Source organism: Podarcis vaucheri, assembly GCF_965113315.1.
Source record: "Podarcis vaucheri genome assembly, chromosome: 11".
Taxonomy (NCBI): domain Eukaryota; kingdom Metazoa; phylum Chordata; class Lepidosauria; order Squamata; family Lacertidae; genus Podarcis; species Podarcis vaucheri.
In genome coordinates, this window is record NC_138749.1 from 15,097,946 (window position 1) to 15,113,760 (window position 15,815).

A 15,815-nucleotide genomic window follows, 5' to 3' on the forward strand; every position below is an offset into this window, starting at 1 on the left:
AGAGATTTGAATTTGACCCCCTCCAACCTTAAAAAAATCAATATTCCCAGGGAGAAGCAGTGGGCACAGCTTTCCAAGTCCTGCTCTCAGCAGAGCAGTCCTTTTAGACTGATGTTATCTGACTCAGAGACTTCTGAATACTTGAGCGAGGTTGGGTGGTGCTGTGCTGCCGGTGGTAGTGGTTTTATTTTTATTTTTTCCATATATCCACCCCTTTCCATTTTCTTTAACAAAACGCTCTCAGCGTTTAATGTCACTGTTATCTTTAGCTGCCTCCTGAGAGCCACCGCAGGTTTAAAATAAATAGATCCAGTTTGGGAATATATAAAATAAATACACTTGCCTCTCTGGCTAGGCAGAGAGAGAGAGAGAGAGGGTTGGAGGGAAGCGAGCCCAGGCCGCATTTACATTGAGGGAAGCAGTGGCGTGTGACAGAGGTCATCAGCTGCTGCTGTGGACCCTCGGTCGGAATGAAAAATATATGAAGCAGAGCCGTATTGCTTGGGGGTAGGAAGAGGAGGAAAAAGGAAAGGAAAAAAAGGAGTGGGCGATGGAAGTCTGTTGGGCCTCCCCCCCCCCCGCCCCGGTGAGATTGCTGGTCGTTTGCTCCGGGCTCCAGAGCTGCTTTCAAAGGAGATCTTACGGTGAGCCTTAACCCTGTGCAGTTGTGAGTCTCTGGCTTTAGAGGAACACAGGTAACCGAAGTCATGTTTGCATCATACATTTGAAGCGCTTTGATGCCACTTCAAAAAGTCAAAGCTTTTCCCCCGAAGAATTCTGGGAGCTGCCGTTTGTCCCTACTCTCTGCACAGTGCTGCAATTCCCAGAGCTCCTGATGGTTAAACCACCCTGGGAACTGTGTCTCCGGGATGGGAATAGGGGTCTCCTAACAATTCTCAGCACCCTTAAAAAGCTATAGTTCCCAGAATTCCACAACTGTTTAACGTGGTATCATAGTGCTTCAAATCTATTCTGTGAATGTGGCCTTCAGACCACTGACCTCTGTATCTCAGCATTGCATCCACTCAGAGTGCGGTGTCCGTATGTCAGACCCCGCAAGTGTCCCTATTTCCCAGGAATAGGTCCAGATTTATAGAAGCTAAGTGGGGTTCTGATTTGATCCCAGAATGTCCCTTAGGACTCCCCTGTTTTCATCGGACGGAATGGAGTTATGAGACCCCCGAACCAAGGAGATAAGTAACTATACAACCTTTAGAAGACATCAGAAGGCAGCCCTGTATAGGGATTTTTTAATTATTGTTTAATGTTTTACTATGTTTTTATATATGTTGGAAGCCGCCCAGAGTGGCTGGAGCAACCCAGTCAAATGGGTAGGGTATAAATTTAAAAAAAATATAGTATTATTATTATTGAATAAAAGGTAAAGGACCCCTGACCATTAGGTCCAGTTGTGGTCGACTCTGGGGTTGCGGTGCTCATCTCGCTTTATTGGCCGAGGGAGCCGGCGTACAGCTTCCGGGTCATGTGGCCAGCATGACTAAGTGGCTTCTGGCGAACCAGAGCAGCGCACGGAAACACCGTTTACCTTCCCTATTTATCGTTTACCGTTTACGGTACCTATTTATCTACTTGCACTTTGACGTGCTTTCGAACTGCTAGGTTGGCAGGAGCAGGGACCGAGCAATGGGAGCTCACCCCATCACAGGGATTCGAACCACCGACCTTCTGATCGGCAAGTCCTAGGCTCTGTGGTTTAACCCACAGCGCCACCCGTGTCCTATTATTGAATAGGATGTAACTATTTTCATAGGAGAAATGTTGGAAGGTATGGAGTGCAGCTATTCATGCCCCTCTGCCTGGTCCACAGGACTCTCCCCAGGCCACGCCCACTCTTCTGAGGCCACACCCCCACACTGGTCCTGCTTCCAACATCAGAATGTTCTTTCCTGGCTGGGTGGAGGAGAAAGAAAGGTAGAAACTAGCCCCAGTGCAAAGAGCTCCACTCTATTTTATCTCTGGCCTCACTCAGCATTGGCATGCGGCCCCTGGAAGGCTGCTCATAAGAGAATGTGGCCCTCAGTCTGAAAAATGTTCCCCACTTCCGGTTCCTGGATTCATCCTGGAAACCATTTTCCATTGCAAAGTAGGTGCTGCAACAATGTCCTTCACTCACATCCTCAAATGGTGTGTGCAATCTTCAAAGAGTTTCGTTTGATGCTCCTCCATGCAAAAATAAATATATTCTCCATGCATGCAAAAGCGAACTTGTCAGGGCAAAGGATTTTAGCATAGCCTTTACACACACACACACACACACACACACACACACACACACACACCCTCTCTCTGCCTGCTGGCTTTCTATAAGCAGGGACCGGTGAGCATTCCACCCCATTAGCTCCAATCTGCAATCTAAAGGATGTGGTACAGTCTGGAGCTAGGTTTGCCACATCGCCCGCTGCTGTTTGCAAGGACTCGAAGCTTCAATTTTTAATGTGTGGTTTTCCACCGTTCAGGACAAGATCCATAACTATTTAGGGATTCTCGAAGGCCTGTCTTTGCTGGTCTGCTGAGCATTTGGTGGTCAGGTGCAGCTGCAGGCTTCAAAGCGATCCTGTTGTTGCAGAAAAGAAAGGAGAGAGAGAAAGGCAAACAAACAGAGACTCCTAAATAGGTTGTCTAGAGGAGAATCTCCAGGGCAGGCAATATCGGTGTGGAATTTTCATCCCGGCCTGGAGATGACAGTAATATGTAATAGGGCTTCCCTCCCATCCAGTCCCAGCCCCACAATATTCTCTAGGATGTTTTGCAAATGAAATTTCAAGAGCTCCTCTTATCTGAAATGCTGTACTCCAGTTGTTGCCCTCAAACATAAAATGTGCATGCCTCTAATCATTTATGGGGAGTACATACATACTGCAAAGCTGTGATTTCTGCATTGCAAGGGAGTTGGACTAGATGACCAGTGTGGTGTAGTGCTTAAGAGCGGTGGACTCGTAATCTGGTGAACTGGGTTCACTTCCCCGCTCCTCCACATGCAGCTGCTGGGTGACCTTGGGCCAGTCACACTTCTCTGAAGTCTCTCAGCCCCACTCACCTCACAGAGTGTTTGTTGTGGGGGAGGAAGGGAAAGGAGAATGTTAGCCGCTTTGAGACTCCTTAGGGTAGTGATAAGGCAGGATATGAAATCCAAACTACTACTACTACTCTCCTCCTCCTCCTCCTCCTCCCCCCTACAATTCTGTGATTCTGTATCATATGTTTCCCTCTCCCAAATAACACCCAAATACATTCTCATATTAATTTTTGTTACTCTTGCGTTATTCACTTTATTTGTTTCTCCCTATCTCAAATACAGTGGTGCCTTGGGTTACATAAGCTTTAGGTTACAGACACTTCAGGTTACAGACTCCGCTAACCCAGAAATAGTACCTCTGGTTAAGAACTTTGCTTCAGGATGAGAACAGAAATTGTGCTCTGGTGGCGCAGCAGCAGCAGGAGGCCCCATTAGCTAAAGTGGTGCTTCAGGTTAAGAACAGTTTCAGGTTAAGAATGGACCTCTGGAACGAATTAAGTACTTAACCCGAGGTACCACTGTATATTATTATCCTATCTCCTTGTGCCTTTTAAACTTTTGCACGCACACACACACACACATATATGTAAATCTGATTCTCCTCCTCCTCCTCCAATGTTAGTCAGAGTAGACCCATTGCATTCCCTGGACATGACTAGCTTAAATCCATTTGCAGAGGGTTGGGCTAGATAACCCTCAACATCCTTTCCATCTCTATCATTCTGTGGTTTTGTTATTCATTCCCAAGGGACTGCCCTGAGTAGAACATGGTTGGCAGCCATCTTCAGAGACCACCAGCCCCCTGCCGCCTGAGGACAGCCCGCTAACAAGAAGTGCTTAGGTGCAAGTCTGTGGTGATGTCAGGGGCCCAGCCCCCTTCCCTGTACTTCTGAGGGAGCATCTATTCATAATGACTCCAGCCAACAAGATTAATCATTATAAGTACTTTCCCCATTTGTAATGCTTTTAGGTCCTGAAAGTTGCTAGGAGTCCAAGGACAAAGGTTACTCGGAGGTTAAAAGATAAAGTACAAAGATGTGTTTACCATCCCACAGGGTTTTGGTGACAAAGCGGAGGGCCGAATAGGAATGAGTCAGATAAGACTAATAAAAGTATTAATGAAACCTAAGGGAATGCGGACATTTAATTTGTGTTTGAGCATGTGTTTCTTTTAGGGGGGGGGAAATGAATCCATTTGACTTGATTTGTTGTCACGCTTGAGCAGGAGAGAAAGTGGGGCGGGGGCGTTGTTCCTTTGGCTCGGTCATTCATATTCCAGGTCGGAATGATTTAAGCTTGATCAAACAGCCTTTGAGGGAGCTGGAAGCCTCTGCAATGGATAGTAAAATTCAGTTGATGTCTATTTTCTGTCTTTCAGCAGTAAGGATATATCTCTTGAGAGATGGAGGGGTGCACATTTTGTGTTGATGATGATGATAACTACATTGGTAGAGCTCGTCCTGGAGTAATCCTCACAACAGCCTGGCAAGGCAGATCAGTATTCCGTTCCCCTCTAGGAAATGCAGGAACTCCTGGTTAGAGGCTCAGAAGTAGCTTGATGAGTTGTCTAGGAGTGTGTGTACATGAACCTCAGGGTTCTCTCTAAACATGGAAGTGAATGTTGTTGTTGTTTAGTCATTTAGTCGTGTCTGACTCTTTGTGACCCCATGGACCAGGCACTCCTGTCTTCCACTGCTTCCCGCAGTTTGGTCAAACTCATGCTGGTAGCTTCGAGAACACTGTCCAACCACCTCGTCCTCTGTCGTCCCCTTCTCCTTGTGCCCTCCATCTTTCCCAACTTCAGGGTCTTTTCCAGGGAGTCTTCTCTTCTCATGAGGTGGCCAAAATATTGGAGTCTCAGCTTCACGATCTGTCCTTCCAGTGAGCACTCAGGGCTGATTTCCTTCAGAATGGATAGGTTTGATCTTCTTGCAGTCCATGGGACTCTCAAGAGTCTCCTCCAGCACCAATGGAAGTGAATAGGGTGTGCAAAATTAGCCTCTACCCCTGGAAGGCAGTGCGAAGCCCCTGCGCTGGCCAGTCCTGGCATGAGGACTAGGAGCTTGGCTGCCTTTCAAATGGGCAATCCCTGCTGCAGTCCAGGCCTCATCTTCTTGGTACTTTTCCACTTTCTCTAGGGCAGCCTGAGGTCCTCAAATGATGCTCAATTAGAAATACAATCATCCTTGGTCACTGGTTGTGCTGGTTGGGGATTTGTAGTCCAACACAAGCTGAGGAGTCAAGGCTGGGGAAAGCTACTTGAGGTATATTAGGGGTTGGCTTCCTATTTCTACGCAAGGCTGGGTCTTGGCTTGCAGGCTTATTTGAATATCCCACTGGTCCCAGGGACACTGACAACTGGAATAACAATATGCAATTGAACCCAACAAAAGCAGCAAGTCTTCAGCCCAGGACTCCCCGATAGGCTCCTTGCATAGTTTTGCAAAGCAGTGCTCCTCTTCTGATCAGAGCTGGTCAGGGCTGCTAATTTAAATTCCCACAATGCCCCAGAGCAGAGAATTCCCTTCGGTAACCTTCCACAGACCACATGGCAGCTCTGGGTGAGGTCAGAAGGAAAAGTGATCAGAGCAATGAATGCATATTTTGAATTTCTACTGCAGGCTAGTTTCACACCCATGGACAGCCCCCTCTCTGTGGCAACTGAGAGCTACAGAGTTCAAGGATACATCCCACTCAGGCAAAAAAAAAAAAAAAGTTCCAGCAGGGGTGTGGGGAGTAGCCCAGGGAGAGTCCTGAAGTATTCCCCCTCCCCGTCTGGCAACAACTGTATGTTGGTACATTTTAAATGGTGGTTTGTAGTATCCACCACCAAGGTGGGTCTTGCTGGGGCTCATGACCCTGGCAGCTGTCCAAGGTGCTGAAGTCAACAGTGCTGGCACAGGTCCTTAAGCCTGTGCATGCCCTGTACATGTATAGCTCATCTATAAAGCTCAGGACTTCCTCAAAAGAATCCTGGGGACTTGGTTACCCTCCACTGATCTGCAATTCCCAGCACTCTTAGCAAACTACAGCTCCCAAGATTCTTTGGGGGGAAGTCATGTGCTTTTAATGTGTGACGTTTATACAGTCTAAGTTGAGAGATAATGGCAGCCTAAGGCTGCTTTGTAAGTTCATGGATGGAGCGAGATTGGAACCTGGTATTTCTCAGTTCTTTACCACTGCATCAGCTACCAAATTAAGGCTTGTCAATCTACTCTTTAACATACAGTTGCACAAATGGATGGGAGAAATGGATTGCTTCATCTCACATTCAGAACCCTTGAGACCAGAATTTGTCACTTCTTGGATTTATCTTCTAAGATGGCCCTTGCATTTTGAGCTCTGGCCCAAGTATGGGTATAAAGGTGACTTTGCACACAATGTTTTTCTTGCACACCACAATGTTTGCGCTTTGCACACAGTGGTTTTTCTTGCTCATTAACTGTTTCCCTGTAATATAAAAGAATGCACCTGTGCACATCACAATGCTTGGAAACTTTAAGATATGCCAGTGGTAATGTTTATTCAGGGTAAAGACAATGAACCAAATTCTTTTCCTGAAAATGAGTGGGTGGTGCTTGGAATGCCAATTTCTCAATCTGACTTCAAATGCGTATGCTGGGTATAAAATTATATCAGAACTGTCCATACTTGGCTCTGAGAGTTGATTAATCTTTGTGGCCCAATTCTAACTGAGCAAGGGCATGGAGGAGCTAATTGCAAACCTGCTTATTTTCTGAGGCTACCTTGGGTCTGGTGTGTTACTGTAATATGGAATTAAAAGGGAAATATGAAAGACAGAGTCTTTTCATTCCCTTTGTATCTGATGTTCAGGTTGTGAAAGCTGTTGCTTCTGTAAATAAAACTGCACACAGACCCAGTGTGCAGGAGAGAATTATCTGAAGACCCATGAGAACCTCAAGGTCAGGAATACAAACTTTTCTTTTTTTTAAAAAAAAGCGTGAACCTCAACAAATTACTCAGTGAGATCTGAGCATGCTTAGTTGATGGAATGGAATTGTGCATTTTTCTTTACTGACTGAGACACTGAAAAGAAGCACTCTGCACTGCAACATTTTGCTGCAGTCTCCGATTCTTTTACCTACGATTTCTGAACCAAAAGGATATAGCAAACATTTGGTCAGAAATTCTGGGCAGATGTTTGTTTTATCTCCCTCGCCCCTTTACTGCTCACAGGCCTAAATATCCTCCCCTGAGAGAAGCATGCTCTGTTGTTGTGCCATGATGTGCCTGGCATATCATGAGAACTGCAAAGTGTTTGGAGAGTCTCTGATGGCAAAGGCCCATTAAAGTGCAGGGTTAGATTCCTGGAATTAGTAGTAGTTAGATTAAGAAATGCAGCGCTGGAATTAGCAGAAATGTCTAACGATGCCAAGGTAAGGGACAAAATATCAGGGTAATTACTCCCTGGGGCATCAAGCGAAAACAAGACAGAGGAAATGACTAAGCGTCTGTATGCCATTAAAACAAGAGCATGGCACTGCCTGGATTAATTGTGAGCACTCAAATGTTGAGGCAGGCTTTTAGATGGGAGAGGACTCTGTCTTCTAAAGGGTATATTGATGAGAATCAGCTCTATATAACCAGATTTTCTCTGCAAAAGGCCACCCCCACACACACACCCCAGCCGCCTGGCCAAGTGGCAAGTTAGCTGGAAACTGCCAAACACATTCTCTGCTTTTAGCATGGATTTCATTTGCCAATGTGTTCTGAATCTGTACATCCCTATGTCAGAACTTTCCTTCCCAACCTCACCTCGGGTCTTACTCCATTTCCAAAGCCAAGGCGCTGGTGCTGTTTTGAAGCCTTCACACACACACACCAACTCTGATTTAGGAATGCTTAAGGGATGCAGGTGGTGCTATGGGTTAAACCACAGAGCCTAGGACTTGCCGATCGGAAGGTTGGCGGTTTGACTCCCTGCGACAGGGTGAGCTCCCGTTGCTTAGTCCATGCTCCTGCCAACCTAGCAGTTCGAAAGCACGTCAAAGTGCAAGTAGATAAATAGGTACCGCTCTGGTGGGAAGGTAAACGGCATTTCCGTGTGCTGCTCTGGTTCGCCAGAAGCGGCTTAGTCATGCTGGCCACATGACCCGGAAGCTGTACGCCGGCTCCCTCGGCCAATAAAGCGAGATGAGCACCGCAACCCCAGAGTCAGTCATGACTGGACCTAATGGTCAGGGGTCCCTTAACCTTTAAGGGATGTGATCCCCATGAATTCCAACATGAGCTGACCTGATCTTTACCTAACATGCAGAATGGAAGATAGTTATCCTTTGCGCTTTGTGCAAAATTCAATTTCTTTGAAATTTGCAATGCAGTTCCCAGCTACGTAGACAGGCAGGTGGGTGCTGGCTGAGGTCAGGCGAAATTTGGCGGGGCAGTGCCCCAGTTCCCCTTATGGGCCACAGATAAGGTCCCTTCCTATGTAAGGCACAGTAGAATTCTCTGGCGCAAAACCCACACAGCAGGGAGATCCCAGAAGCATCACATTTGCTCCAAAAGCACATGCCTAGGCCAGTCTGAGTAGGGGAATTTTACCTACCTTTCTCATCATAATGAGGAAGCATGCTCAAAAGTTTGGAATCTGATTGAGAAAATATAGGCTTTAAAAACAACAACAACTGAAGAATGAAATGTGCCTCTGATTTGAATCTAGGAAAAAAATGTGTGCCACGTTCCAAGAATTTATAGCGGCTTCCATTGCTTACTCTTGTTAATCTTTCAAATATATTATGTTGTTGTTGTTTTTGGAAGCATTGGGGGGGGGGAGGCTGGAAAGTAAATAACCGAAAGCCCCTAACTTGGAGGGACAGCAAATACGATGATACAGGGCCCCCGATAATGGCATTGCTGCACAAGTTTTAAATAATAAGACATGACAACCCAGCCTCTGACATTAGTCTTTGTTTTAATCCTGCTGCCCAGCAAGGAAATGCTGTAAATCTGAGGTACTGACCCATGTCTACACATTTACCAGATAGTCACTGATCAAAGATTTATTTATTAGCCCAGGCATGATTGATTTATATGAGTTTTGTTTGAGCAAGTTAATTGCAAACGGCAACTTGGGATGCACACATTACAATGTGAAGGAACGAGGTTACTAACCACCTCCTGCCCACCCCACCCCCAACCCGCTTACTGTTAGGGGCAGTGATAACGTCACGGCAGCGATAACATGTTGACTTGCGTCTGGATCAACAGTGTGACTCTTTTGGATGCCTTACCCAGGAGAGATTAAATGGTCCCTGCCATTAATAATCTACTCAGCAAGGAGCCAGGGGTTTTAGCAATGTCAGGTGAGAAGAGATATTCCCTTCCTGGGAAAGTCTAATATTTAAACTGTTGTTTAAACTGGGAAGGGGAGGGGGGGAGAATCGCTATGCAACCATGATCTCAGGAAGAATTTTCTCCATGGCCTTCGGGATTTGATGAGATTTCTGAGGTTCTAAACTCCAGCGACTGACTTGTTGAGTTTTAAAATTAAGTATCTTCTGCTTATGGTTACAAAGTTAATGGAGTTTGGCACGCATTATTTCAAAGAGTTCTGATGAGTTCCTTCATGTTCATCGTGTCTATGTTGAAAGCAGGGGAGCCAGTAGCTTTCCAGATGTTGCTGGATTACAACTCCCATCAGTCTGATCAATGTTCAGGAATGATGGGAGCTGTAGTCCAGCAATTTCTAGGTGGCTACAGGTTTCACACCCCTGGGTTAAGCTATACAAAAAGCTGTTGAAGAAGCAATAAGCTTTTAGGCATCCCTTGACAGTAAACTGTCAGTAGGCCACTATTACATTTCATGTAAGTTAAGAATAATGACAATATTCATTTCTATTTGTGCTTAGGAGCAGACGGGGGCGGGAAGCTAGAGGGGGAAATGATTGGAGCAACAAATGTAAATTTTACCTGTACCCTAGGCTAGTTTTTGCGCGCACACACAAACCTCTTTATATTTGTCACAAAGACTAGCAGGAAGCGTTGAGTACAAGGAGACATTCCAGCCAGGCAAAAACTCTCAAGAAGGCTTCAAAGTTGGGATAGTGAGTGGGTGGTCTGGGAAGAGTCTCAAGGGCCAGACGGAGTGGCTGGGGGGGCTGCATGTGGCCCCCAGACCCACCATTGGCTTAAAGTGATGAAGAATCTTCAGATACATTTTCTCAGCGCAATCCTGTAAGGTAAAAGTGCTGCTCTCAATCACAGTGGCAACCTCCACACTGCTCACACCACTAAGGGACAACCTAGCCAGATGGGCAGGGTTTAAATAAAATTATTATTATTATTATTATTATTATTATTATTATTATTATTATTATTATTATTTTATTATTATTATTATTATTATTAGCCTGATGCATCAATGAGTAACAGGCAGCTGCCATTACTCATACAATCCCCTGTAGAAACATAGTCTTTTCTGCCACCATCCTTCTCGAGGAAACCTACCTGCCCATCTCCAGGTCTACTGGAGAGAAATAGGGAGGGAGACAGGGCCATCCACTGACATACAACTTAATTTGCATTTCTCAAGAACCAAAACACAGGTATCCTTCAAAATTCACACTTCTGCAATGCAGTTCTCCCACCAAACAATATGCACATATTGCGGGAAAACACACATCTTAGGCCGCATCTAGACACATCAAAGAAGCATTTAAGTTTAAAGCGTTGTAAATTTAAACAGGGAAAACTGGTAGAGAAAAGCAGAACTCCACTTCGCCATCTGGTGGCACAATGTTGCATCGCACATACAATGCATATAAACCGCTTTTTCTTTACCAGTCTAAGCTGAGCGCTTAGTGAAAATAACATACATAAAATGCATTATATCAGAGAAAATTGCTTTCAGGGATGGGTTTGTCATTCCGAACCGCAGGCAACTATGTGTTACTTAGAAGAAATTCGCACTCAAACGCTGTCAGATTTTCACAAGGATTTCTCAGAACAAACACATTGGCAATCGCGACAGAAGTGGGGAGAACTGAACTGAACACTGGGGAAAAGAGAAGCTGAAATTGGCAGGTCTGTGCATCCCTATATCCGAGCCAAATTAATCTGAAAAACTATGCATGTGTTTATCCCACGCAATGAAGATTCTGGGAAGGATTTCTAAGATTCAGGGAAGGACTTGCAAAGGAAAGCGGACGTTGAAGGCCCAACGCATGCACAAACACACCCTGAAATTAATCAGGAGAATGGCACCGAGATGCCTGAGGATCCCTTTGGAAGTCCCAGCCTTGTTAGGAAAGGATTTCAAAACAAAACAAGACCCAGAGCCATAGTAGAGCTCCACTAATTACCGCTAAGAACCGACCACTTTGGAGAGCCACACACTGCGGCTTTTCTCCTGGCTGACAGACAACTGTCAGCTGGGCAAGAGCTACTAATTAGTAATTGATAAATATAAGTGCGCTGTCTTCCCGGAGTAGAGTACCACTTGATGATAGTAATTAATTGTTCATTGATTCCCATAGGCTGACGTGAGGTCTGCTCAGCTGCTTCTGCGCCTTTCCCATTTGTAGATAGAGGTGAGCATGCCTGGCAAGGATGCTCCTGGCTCCCAAAGTTTCTTTGGGGGGGGAGAGATTTTGCACAGGAGATCATTCTAAATGGAATTTAATTAAACGCAGGAAGCATGTTTGATGCTGATTCTCCATGGGTGAATGTCAGGGGTGCCAACTTGTATAAAATATTGAGGGGCGGGGGGCCAGGTAAGCCCTGCCACACATAATCGATCACAAGATGCGGTGTGCACTCACCATTTGAATGGCAGTACTCATGAACTGGGGGGGGGGCAGCCCCCTCAAATATTTTATGGAGGGGCTAAAGGGACCTCGGCCCTATGGTAGAACCTTTCTTCCATGTGTGGGGTTCCTCACAAACTCCTGGGGGAGGTGAGTGAAAAGACGGAACCTGCTTAAAAGAGAACTCTAACTAGAATTTTGTTAGGGACGCGGGTGGCACTGTGGTCTAAACCACTGAGCCTCTTGGGCTTGCCAATTGGAAGGTCGGCGGTTCGAAACCCTGCGACGGGGTGAGCTCCCGTTGCTCGGTCCCAGCTCCTGACAACCTAACAGTTTGAAAGCACACCAGTGCAAGTAGATAAATAGGTACCGCTCCAGCAGGAAGGTAAACGGCATTTCCGTGCGCTGCTCTGGTACGCCAGAAGCGGCTTAGTCATGCTGGCCACATGACTGGCTGTACGCCGGCTCCCTCGGCCAATAAAGCAAGATGAGCGCCGCAACACCAGAGTCATCCGGGTCCTTTACCTTTAAACTAGAATTTAAATAAATAGAGGAATCATGTTTCATCTTGGTCCTTCATGGGCCAATGTCAAGGTTACTCTTCCTGACATGCGCGTTTTCTGTGTGCAGGGTTTCCCAAAGTTTGCCAGAGGAGGGAAGCAAAATGGGAGACCCTGCACAGGAGAACCTGGTTGGAGCATGGGGCTGATAATGCCAAGATCGTGGGTTTGATCCCCGTATGGGACAGCTGCATATTCCTACATTGAAGGAGTTAGACTATATGATCCTCAGGGTATCTTCCAACTCTATAATTCTATTCTTATATGTGGAAATTAATTTAATACAGGAAGCATGTGTGATGTTGACTCCCCCACTCAAGGTTAGGCTGGAAACCTTCTTTCTGACATGCTATTTTTCCATGTTCCAGTCTCCTCCAACCTTCTGGGGGAGGCAGGCAAGAGGAGAGAAACTTCATAGGAGTTCACTGTAAATGGAATTACCGTGAATCACAAGAATCACAAATGCTGGGCATCCATGGGTTTAATGGTTCTAGGGCTATGGGGGTCTTCCAGCAGGAAACCTCTTAAACGTTAAGCCCCCTTAACCTAGGAGAGTAGAGAAGTGCACACGAAGAATTATGTCACGCTGCTCTCTGATTTCCATTTTCAGTCTGGGGACGCTAGCAAGTTCCTGGCACTGCCACCTTCTGCCACCTGCTTTTGTGCCCATGCAACTAAAGAAGATCAGCAAAAACGAGTTCACTGTCTGTTGACATCCTCAATATATCTTCGGTGATGCTCTCTTCTTTTCTTGGCAAGATTCACAAGCAGAGTCATTGCAGGTATTGCCAAATATATGTATATATATATATATACCCGAGGCTACAATCCTTCTCTCTCCAGGCACAGAGAGTCCCATGAGGATATTCTGTGGTTTGAACACTTTATTGATTTAGGATATGTTTGTTGCTGGGCCAAAATCCCTCCTTCTCAATTTTGCAGTCCAATTACAGTCGGAAAAAGGGGGCATTTTGTGGAATTTTCTCCTCGCTCCTTTTAGCCCTGGGGCCAGTCTACCATCCCTCAGACCATGTGGAGGGCTGGACTATATCTTGGGGGAAAAAATATGAATGAATTCCTGTGCCCCACAAATAACCCAGAGATGCATTTTAAATAAAAGCACACATTCTACTCATGTAAAAACACGCTGATTCCTAGACCGTCCACTCTCCCTCTGGGTTGCCTTCTGGGTCGGGAAGCCAAGAACGCAGCCAACCCCCATCCTGCCAACCTCACCTGCTACAGGTGAAATGGCTAAATGGCCAAACTGCAATCTTCAAAAACCATGCCTAACTCCTGAAATAAAGTTCTTTTATCGCTTGTGCCATATACTGCAGCGAGACAATAAGAATGGCTTGAGCAACTCGCCACAGCTCTTACACGTATTTTCAGGAGGAGCTGAGACTATCCATCTATTTTCACTTAACAATTAAATTTGCCTTCATAAGGGTTCCTGAGGGCACATACCAGTGTGTCCATTACTGCTAATTTCCACTGAATAAGCCAAAATTAGAGGCCACTTGCCACCAGAATTGACAGAAATGTTATGGAAAAACTGAATCAGAGTGAAGCAGGTAAGTAAAATGCTCTAAAACAATCCATCGGATTGTGTGTGTGAGTGTGTGTGTGTGTTTATGTATAAAAAAATCATCTACCTTTCCAGTGGAACTATTTTGAGCTCTCTTGCTCAGAAGCACGGGGGAAAGCCAAACTTCTGTACTTTCTAAAAAGGAAAGCTGTGGTCAGGTCTGTACATTATTACTGAGAGAAAGCTCGGTATAGCCTTTCTAAGGTTATTGCTGTAACATGAAGCAATGACAGTTGCTCCAGCGGTTGTCAGGAACGACACTTTACCTAACCAGGAACATGCAAATCCCTTCTGAGAAATGTTACTCTTATCAAGACTGCCGTGACCTCCCTTGGAACTCTTCAGCACGTTCATCTGAGAAACAATCTCCAGAGTTTGCTCTGAGTTTTGTTTTCATCAGGAAGATCTCACCCCAATAGCTACATGCATACACAAGCACACACACACCCTGACCTTATTTCAGACTTACTCGGCTTTTGTTTGGCTTCCCTTTCAAATTTGTTGGATGTGTTCATCCAAAATTTGCTTCAAATTTCACAATAAGGCTTTGTGTGCTACCAGCGTGCCAGAGAGATGGGGAGAGGGAGAGATAATGTTTTCCTGCTTCCCTCTTCTCACTGCCGCCACTCCCCAAGCCAGGTAAATGTTGTTGAAAACAGGGGTAACCCACACAATGCCTTGCAGATCATGCCTTGCAGGAGTTGTTGTTGGCACCCGTCCATCTCAGGAGACAATGTGCCTCCAGGGGTGAAGTCAAACCGCTGCTAAATTAAATCTCACCTACCTGTTACTATTTACGCATCCCCACTTTAGATTAGTTGGGATTCTAAATAATGAGCCCATACTCTGATAAATTCTTGCAAAATTCCTCATTTTGGAATTATCCCCACATTTCAGAAGCATATCTACCATTCTTCTGCTCAACTCAAAGAAACTAAAGAGGACCAGAGGCAGCAGAAGAGAACAGCATGATCCCTTGTTTTTTACACCATGGTGGGTAGGTAGAGAGAAACTGAACACCTCTTTTAGGATAGTTCCCAAGCAGTGGCGCACCAGTCTTGCGGTGGCAAAATCCACCCCACATTTCCTTTTTATTTGTATTGGAGTAAGTCATGTGAAACAGTGTCAAAGGCCTTTCTCTGTCAATTTAATAAAGTCAATTTATGGTGCCTATAAATCTTCTAACCAGCTGGGATGAGGAGGGAAGGCGGAAGGCTGAGTGGATGGTGATAAAGTCATGACATGGTGGCAAATCTTCTGCTTGGCACCCCCAGGGAATTGAATCGTCGCCTGCAGTATACCCCCTCCCTATGTGAACCATGCACAACCTGTGGTTCTGGGTGCCCTTCCCAGTCCGTGTGAACTGTGCTCAGTTGACCTGTGATTTGCTGTGATGAAATCCTTTATCTCTGGGAGAAAATGCCCTTCAGAATGGTTGTTGGAGGCCAAAAATGCCCTTTACCCAACTTAGACTGTTATACCAACTATGCCCCTGTCTAGAGCTGTCAGACTGGGCTTTAGTTATTCATATACCAATAACACACAAGCTTGGCTACCGTAAAGCATTTGCTCCACCCCCACCCCCTTTTTAAAAAAATATTTTTATTCGGTTCTACATTTAACATTTGCATTCACATGTAAATCATAATCATATATACATAGGATTCTCTGAATCCCTAGACTTTCCTCCATCCCTTCATGGGTTCCATAGTTATTCTTATCCAGCTGCATCGTATAATGTTCTTAATATTTCCTTAAATCCAGAATGTGGCAGCTAGACTGGTGACTGGGGGCGGCTGCCGAGACCACATAACACTGGTCTTGAAAGACCTACATTGGCTCCCAGTATGTTTCCGAGCACAATT

General features: G+C 45.5%; 1 long non-coding RNA gene across 1 annotated transcript; it reads right to left on the reverse strand.

The window, feature by feature from the left end:
- Positions 1–2,425: 2,425 nt before the first annotated feature.
- LOC309514250 lies at positions 2,426–15,248 on the reverse strand. The gene is made up of 3 exons (XR_014211829.1): positions 15,137–15,248; positions 14,018–14,085; positions 2,426–2,575 (listed from the first exon to the last, which is right to left on the reverse strand). It is a non-coding gene; the product is annotated as an uncharacterized lncRNA (long non-coding RNA).
- Between the last annotated feature and the right edge of the window lie 567 nt (positions 15,249–15,815).